A 9085-nucleotide genomic window follows, 5' to 3' on the forward strand; every position below is an offset into this window, starting at 1 on the left:
GCTTGATACAGCTCCCATATAAACCTATCCGATTTTGTTTCTTGAATGATCTGAATATTATACAATGACTTCTACAATGATCAGCATTCATTTATGGTCCGAATCGGACTATAACTTGTTATACCCATCACCGAAGCATGGGGGTATATTCATTTTGTCATTCCGTTTGCAACACATCGCAATATCCATTTCCGACCCTATAAAGTGTACATGTTCTTGATCAGCGTAAAAATCTAAGACGATCTAGACATGTCCGTCCGTCCGTCTGTCCGTCTGTCTGTTGAAATCACGCAGTCTTCAAAAATATAAATATTGAGCTGAATCTTTGCACAGATTCTTTTTTTTTGTCCATAAGCAGGTAAAGTTCGAAGATGGGCTAAATCGGACTATATCTTGATATAGGCCCCATATAGACCGATCCGCCGATTTAGGGTCATAGGCCCATAAAAGCCACATTTATTATCCGATTTTGCTGAAATTTGAGAGAGTGAGTTGGGTTAGGCCCTTCGATATCCTTCATCAATTTGGCTCAGATCGGTCCAGATTTGGATATAGCTGCCATATAGACCGATCCTCCGGTTTAGGGTCTGAGGCTCACAAAAGCCACATTTAGTATCCGATTTTGATGAAATTTGGGAAAGTGAGTTGTGTCAAGCCCTTCGATTTACTTCGTAAATTTGGTCCATATTGGTCGAGATTTGGAATGCAAGGTGGTTTACATATATACCCGAGGTGGTGGGTATCCAAAGTTCGGCCCGGCTGAACTTAACGCCTTTTTACTGAGTTTTTAATATTTTGATATATGATATATGTGGGTCTCCAACTCTGTTCCTAATATTTGCGCTATTTCTTTTTTTTCTTTTTTAGTTGTGGCCCCTTTTAAAAAACAATACGCTGGCCTACTTCCGAAGCTTCTGGAGATATTGACTTGACTTGACGTGATGGAAAAATATTATGTATCTATTTTTTAAACAAAAACTAACACAGTTTTGTTAACATAAAGTAATAACAAAAAATAAATCAAAAACCAAACAAACGAATGCATTTTTTTTTCAAATGCGTTTAGCGAACTTAGGGCAGCACTTGTAACACTTTGGTTTTTATAGCCACCACCATGGGATTCGAGTATACTAATCAAGTCATTCCGTTTTCAACAACTCGACATATTGATCAAGGACCCCATTAAGCATATATATATATATATTTTTATTTGATCGTCTCGACATTGTGATACCAACTAGCCATGTCCGTCCGTCTGTCGAAATCACGATAGCGGTCGAACGCTTAAAGCTAGCCGCTATACATTTTGCATAGTTACTTAATATTGATGTAGGTTGTTGGGGATTGTAAATATCCCATAACGGTTTAGATTTGGATATAGCTCCCATATAAACCGAATAGCCGATTTGACTTCTTGATCCCCTGGAAGAGGCAATTTTTGTCGGATTTGGCTGAAATTGGAGTTGGATGGAGTTGTGTTATGACTTTCAGCAACTGTGCTAAGTACCGTCTAAATCGAATTATAATCTGATATAGCTCCCATATAAACCGATCTTCAGATTTGACTTCTTGAGCCATTACAAGCCGCAATTTTTGTCCGATTGGGCTGAAATTTTGCAACAACTGTGCCAAGTACGGTCTGATATATTGTAGCTCACATATAAACCGATCTCCCGATCTGATTTCTTGAGCCCCTGGAACATTCAATTTTCATTCGATTAGGCTGACTCTTATGAAAGCGAAAATTTCGCTTAGCACATATTTATCTACAAGGAACATTTCTAGCTAGAGCTTTGTACCCACCATCTCGGGTGTATATGAAAACTCCTTTTCCGCACAATCCGGTGAAAATTGGATAACTGATGAACCCAAATTCGGCACGGGCATTGAGTGGGCTAATAAATAAAAGTCACTGTTGAATTTTGTATTTCAAATTTCAACAAAATCGGGTGATAAATAAAGCTTTTATGAGCTTCAGACCCTTAATCGGCTCGTCGGTCTATATGACAGCTATGTCCTATATCTAAATACAGTCGAACTTTAGACCCTTTATTATCAGATGACAGCTATAACTAAATATAGTCCGATCTGAACCATATTTGGGTTCTATATTAGGAGGCGTTAAACTACTCAATGTTCCAAATTTCAGCGAAATCGGTTAAAAAGTAAAGCTTTTATGGGTTTTAGACCCTATATATGGAGATCGGTCTATATGGCAGCTATATCTAAATAAAGTCCGATTTGATCCATATATGGTTTGGATACCAGGAGGCTTAAGATAACCCTCTGTTTCAAATTTCAACCAAATCGGTTAAAAAATAAAGCTTTTATGGGCTTCAGACCATTAATCGAGAAATCGGTCTATATGGCAGCTATATTTAAATATAGTCCGATCTGAACCATACTTGGGTCCTATGTTAAGGGTTCTAAAACCATTCACTGTTTCAAATTTCAGCAAAATCGGTTAAAAAATGAAGCTTTTATGGGCTTTAGACCCTTAATCGGGAAATCGGTCTATATGACAGCTATATCTAAATATAGTCCGATGTGAAGCATATTTGGGTCCTATGTTGGGGGTTCTGAAACTACCCACTGTTTTAAATTTCAGCGAAATCGGTTGATATATAAAGCTTTTATGGGCTTCAGACCCTTAATCGGGAAATCGGTCTATATGGCAGCTATATCTAAATATAGTCCGATCTGAACCATACTTGGGTCCTATGTTATGGGCTCTAAAACCATTCACTGTTTCAAATTTCAGCGAAATCGGTTGATATATAAAGCTCTTATGGGCTTCAGACCTTTAATCGCGAAATCGGTCTATATGGCAGCTATATCTAAATATAGTCCGATCTGAACCATACTTGGGTCCTATGTTGGGGGTTCTGAAACTACCCACTGTTTTAAATTTCAGCGAAATCGGTTGATATATAAAGCTTTTATGGGCTTCAGACCCTTAATCGGGAAATCGGTCTATATGGCAGCTATATCTAAATATAGTCCGATCTGAACCATACTTGGGTCCTATGTTATGGGCTCTAAAACCATTCACTGTTTCAAATTTCAGCGAAATCGGTTAAAAAATAAAGCTTTAATGGGCTTCAGACCCCTAATCGGAAAATCGGGCTATATGGCAGCTATATCTACATATAGTCCGATCTAATCGATATTTGGGTCCTATGTCAAGGGTTCTAAAACTACTCACTGTTTCAAATTTCAGCGAAATCGGTTAAAAAATAAAGCTTTTATGGGCTTCAGACCCCTAATCGGAAAATCGGGCTATATGGCAGCTACATCTACATATAGTCCGATCTTATCGATATTTGGGTCCTATGTTAAGGGTTCTAAAACTACTCACTGTTTCAAATTTCAGCGAAATCTTTTAAAAAATAAAGCTTTTATTTGATTTAGACCCTTTAACTGGAGATCGGTCTATATGTCAGCTATACCTATTTATATTCCAATTTGATCCATATTTATGTCGGATATCAGGAAGCTTAGGATAACCCTCTGTTTCAAATCTCAACGAAGTCGGGTGATAAATAAAGCTTTTATGGGCTTCAGACCCTTTATCGGCAGATCGGTACATATGGCAGTTATATAGATGTCTATGTCAGATGTCGGCTAAGGCTACTCACTGTTTTAAATTTCAGCGAAATCGGATGAAGTATGAAGCATTTATTGGCATTAGACCCTTTATCGGGTCTATATATATAATATATAATATGGCAGCTATAACCAAATGTGGTCCAAATGCTTCGGATGAAGTATGAAGCATTTATTGGCATTAGACTCTTTATCGGGAAATCGGTCTATATGGCAGCTATAACCAAATGTGGTCCGATATGGCCCGTTCAAGAACTTAACCACCGTGCATCAAAAAGAGGTATCTGTGCCAAATTTCAGCTCAATATCTCAATTTTTGAAGGCTGTATACAAAATCCCTACCGAAAATCGCACCGATTGTACATAAGTGAGCTCGTAGTCCTATGTGTCCCGTTTTGATACCAATAGCTATACTGACCTCCTACTTGCTTCCTTTTAGTAATAGCCTCTTCTTCTCACGATCTGGATCCCCCATAGGATTTTCGCAGTTCTACCGACCGTTTCGCTGTTCCACAATGTTGCATGCGCATTCGTCGCCAACTCCCTTAAGTCGGACTGCGTCGACCCGAAAGGCTTCGGGTTAGCTAAATTTATTGACAGCAGTCCTCGGGCCTTCACCGCCAAATCGTCAGCCCTTTCATTTCATTCATTTCATTTCATTCACCTTACTCTGTTATGGCCCGGCACCCAAATGATGTGGATTTTGCCATCCTCAGAGAAGGCATTAATCTCCTTGTTACACTGCAAGACTGTTGGTGACCTTAGCGTCCTGGTTGTTATTGCCCTCACGGCAATTTTGCTGTCGGTAAAGATGTTCACACACGACATCCTCGCCTTAGCACCACAGCACTTTACGCATTTCATGATCTCCGCCTGCAGGAACGTATTATGGTCAGGCAGTCTAAAACAGATCTCAGTCCCTGGGTTCGCAATATAAACCCCCAGGCCCACTATGTCCTCTAGCTTTGATCCATCCGTGTAACATGATCTTCCAGATGACAATACTGTAATACTAGGGTTCCGACAATCCAAGACTGTGCCGATGGCAGCAGTGCCTCGCACTCGACTTCAAGGTTCATCTCAGGTATCCGATCGGAAACCTCTTCCCTACCTTCCAGGTTTCCTATCGTCGCCTCGATTATACCGCGATGGTATGAGCTGCTCCCATCCTCAATCCAGTCTCCCATCGCCTTAAGTCTCATAGCCGCAGTGGCTGCCTCACATTTAATCTGAATGTCAATGACTCGAATATCTAGAATAGTCTTCAATGCCCTAGTGGGCGTGGTTCTCACCGCTCCGCCTATGCCAAGACAACAGGTTCTCTGAACCAGTTGTAGGGTCCTTATGTTGCACTTTTTCTCCATAGCAGTCCATCAAATTACTGAGGCTTAAGTAAGTATTGGTCTAATCACGCTCCTATAGAGCCAGTGGACTATCCTAGGATTGGAGCCTACGGCCCGTCTACATAGTGCCCAACATCTGTGAGCCTTCTCAGTACGCTCCTGAGTACTGACACTTCCAATTCAGTTTCCTGTCCAAGATAACACCTAAGTATTTGACCTTGTCAGATATCGAAATCGTCTTAGTGAGGGAACGTGGTGCATTAAATTGGTCCACCTTCGTTTTCCTCGTGAACAGGCCTATTTCAGTCTCTTCTGGGTTAACATTGAGACCTCTAGGTCTAGCCCAGTCATATGCAGAGACACTTTCGGCCCTTCTGCGTAGCTCGTTCGGATCCTTACCACTTACAAATATTAAAACATCGTCTGCGTAGCGGGTTCAAATCCCTCCTCAGTCAGCATCCGTAATAGGTCATTTGTAGTGGTCACCCATAGGAGTGGCGATAAAATGCCCCCCTGTGGCGTGCCCTGTCCCACTTTCTCCCTTATATTTAGGCCGTAGGACACACAATTTATCCACCTGTTCCTTAGCATATGGTATATCCAGTCTCTAAGGACCGGGTCCACCCGGTACTGTTCCAAGGTTTGGATCAGTGTGTCGCTTCGCACATTGTTAAAAGCCCCCTCGAAGTCAATGCATAGCGTCAGTGTGTACGTTTTGGCATCGAAGGGTTCTTCTTTTTTATGCACCTTCTCGTGCAGGGCAGTCTCCACCGACGTTCCCTTGACATTGGCATGCTGTTTGTATTTGAGCAGTTCGCTGGATGTCATACTCTTTATCTTGGTGTCCACAATACGTTCCATGGTTTTGAGTAGAAAGGACGTAAGCCTCTGTTGGCCTTTGGTGTCGCATAACTTGCCTTGCCGGGCTTGGGTGTAAACACTACCCTTGCCTCCTGCCAGGCTTTCGGAGTAGTCCTAGGCACGCTGTGAAAATGTTGGCCACACAAGGCGCCAGATAGTCTGCCTCTTTTTACAGTAATTCCGGAAATATTCTATCACGTCCGGGTGACTGAAACTTGTAGTTACTACGGCCATATAAGTGCAAATCGGGCGATGCATATATATATATATAGGAGCTATATCTAAATCTGAACCGATTTTTACCTAAACAAATAGCGTGCATTTTGTGATGATTGGACAATAAATTCGACCTGTACTTTGATTACAAGAATACATGGACTAACAGACGGATGGATGGACGGACGGACGGATGGACGGACGGACGGATGGACGGACGGTCGGATGGACGGACGGACGGATGGACGGACGGACGGATGGACGGAAATGGATTTCATCAAAATCGGTTCAGATTTGGATGTAGCACCCATATTTATTTATATAACAACTTTCAAACGATCTGTTTTAAAGTCGGTTCAGATTTAGATATAGCTTTAGCATACATATATATTTATATCTTGCTCGAATTTAAAATTGTAGGGTAGGTGTAGGGTATTATATATAGTCGGTTCCGCCCGACTTTTGCCTTTCCTTACTGGTTTTAGAATGGAAAATTGCCAAAGTCTTGCGACTGTGAAATTGTTAAAGATATCTCATTTTTTATACCCTCCACCATAGGATGGGGGTATACTAATTTCGTCATTCTGTTTGTAACACCTCGAAATATGCATCTAAGACCCCACAATGTCTATATATTCTTGATCGTCATGACATTTTAAGTCAAACTAGCCATGTCCGTCCGTCTGTCCGTCCGTCCGTCTGTCTGTCGGAAGCACGCTAACTTCCGAAGGAGTAAAGCTAGCCGCTTGAAATTTTGCAAAAGTACTTCTTATTAGTGTAGGTCGGTTGGTATTGTAAATGGGCCATATCGGTCCATGTTTTGATATAGCTGCCATATAAACCGATTTTGGGTCTTGACTTCTTGAGCCTCTGGAAGGCGCAATTCTCGTCCGATCTGACTGAAATTTTGCACGTAGTATTTCGATATCACTTCCAACAACTGTGTCAAGTACGGTCCAATTTGGCCTATAAACCATATAAACCGATCTCCGGATTTGATTTCTTAGGTTCTCACAAGCCGCAATACTTGCCGATTACTTTTTTTCAGAATCCATGGTGGTGGGTTCTCAAGGTTCGGCCCGGCCGAACTTAGCACACTTTTACTTGTTGGTACTTTTTTTTTGTTTCTAAATGTCCGAAAACTCTTTTGGCATCTCAATTTAGGTTGCCGTAGTTTACCTCAATTCCAAAATTCAAAGCTCTAGCTCAATTAACAAACAAGGTACCAAAAAGTACCATTTGCGGTTCGAGACGTTATATTTTTCCCACTTCCGGTACGTTTTTTGGGAAATTTTTGTCATCAAATCTAATTTTTTGGAAAATCGCAATTCTAGCCCCATCCTTTCGAGCTGGGCAAAAAGTCAACATATCGTACTTTTTAGTACCTAAATGTACGAATTTCCGTCTTTTTGAGCACTTACAACGCAAGACCTACCGAGGCCACCGTAGCGCAGAGGATAGAGTGTCCGCCTATGGCGCTGAACGCCTGGGTTCGTATACTGGCGAGACCATCAGAAAAAAAAATGTCTGCGGTTGTTTCGCGCGCACGGCCCCTGAGTCATCGTGGAGGACTGTGACTTCCAAAAGGCCACAGCCATCGCGGAAGAGGAAGATGGTCGCTGAGAATGGTAAGCAGCCGCTTTCTTACGCCAGAGTGGCAAGGAAGCACAACAGAGATGAGCTGACGTATGCAGTCATCAATATCGGCTGTGCATCCGGTTGGATTCCACCAGATCATCGGTCCCAAGTGGAGGATCTGGATTTTTGAACATATGTGGAACTCTATAGAGGCTCCACCCATACAAATGATGAGCTGCGAGTTTAGAGGGGACATCTTAAGGCTGCGTTTTGCGTCGGCGGAATGTATTGATACCGTCAAACAGCTCGTCAGAGGTATTCACGCTGCCTCGACCTTGTGAGAAAGGGCTGGAGGATCCAGCTCTCAAAGGCTACTCTTCATCAATGGTTGGGGCAGTAAATTTGCGACGGAACGCATGTTGGGATTCTTGGTCAAGCAAAACCAAGGTTTGGTCGCAGAGAAGTGGGAGGTCTTCCACAGGGAGGAGAAGGAGGAAGGAACTCTCTTTGTGCTTGGCATTGATCGAGTCTTCGTGACAAGTTTGGACTAAAGGCAAAGTTGTCTTTTTCAAGATTTGGAAGACTAGGATAGGCAGAAATTTTCATTCTGCGCCCCCGGGCTTTGCAGTGCCAGGTGACTCAACACCGCCCAACAAACAGGGGGCCGACAACGAGACAATCACGGCATCTCTCAATATGGGAAAGACTAGTGGAAGCAATGATCCTAATACTAAAATATCAGGCAGTATCGTGGCGAGAGACCCAACACAGCCTAACAAACAGGAACCCGACGACGGACCCATCACCGTCTTAAAGATTCGGAATACTGGGATAGGTAAAGATCCTAATATTGAAACATTAGGCAGCGCTGCTACAGGAGACTCAATGCAACCCAACGAACAGGGAGCCGATGATGGTACCATCACCTACTCCCAAGAAGCCCATTTACTTAAGATTTTGAAGGCCAAGATAGGCAAAGATCCTAGTATTGAAACACCAGGCAGAACAGGGAATGGAAACCCAATAAAGCTTAACGAACAGGTACCCGACGATGGAACCATTACCGACTTTATACAAAATCGGAAGACTAGACTAGGCAATGAACCTAAAACGATGACATCAGGCAGTGCAGTGACAGGAAAGTCAATGCAGTCTAAAGAGCAGGGAGCAGAAGATGACATCATCACCTACTCCCTCCCTACTGGAGGATGATTGAGTAATGATTGAGGTAATCCAGATAAACCTCCACCGGAGCGAGACTGCCACACACGCTCTCATAAAGAAAATCAGCAAGGGCAAGTTTCATATTGCCTTAATTCAGGAGCCATGGACGACCCGAAACAAAGTCTCTAAACTGAACCATATCAACTACCAATTATTCTATGCCAACACTGGTACTCGGCCAAGGACCTGCGTTATTTGTCATAGAAATTTGAATTATATATTTTCCCCAGAGTTGTCAACATCGGATGCATATCTTT

This window comes from Stomoxys calcitrans, chromosome 5 (assembly GCF_963082655.1).
Source record: "Stomoxys calcitrans chromosome 5, idStoCalc2.1, whole genome shotgun sequence".
Classification (NCBI taxonomy): domain Eukaryota; kingdom Metazoa; phylum Arthropoda; class Insecta; order Diptera; family Muscidae; genus Stomoxys; species Stomoxys calcitrans.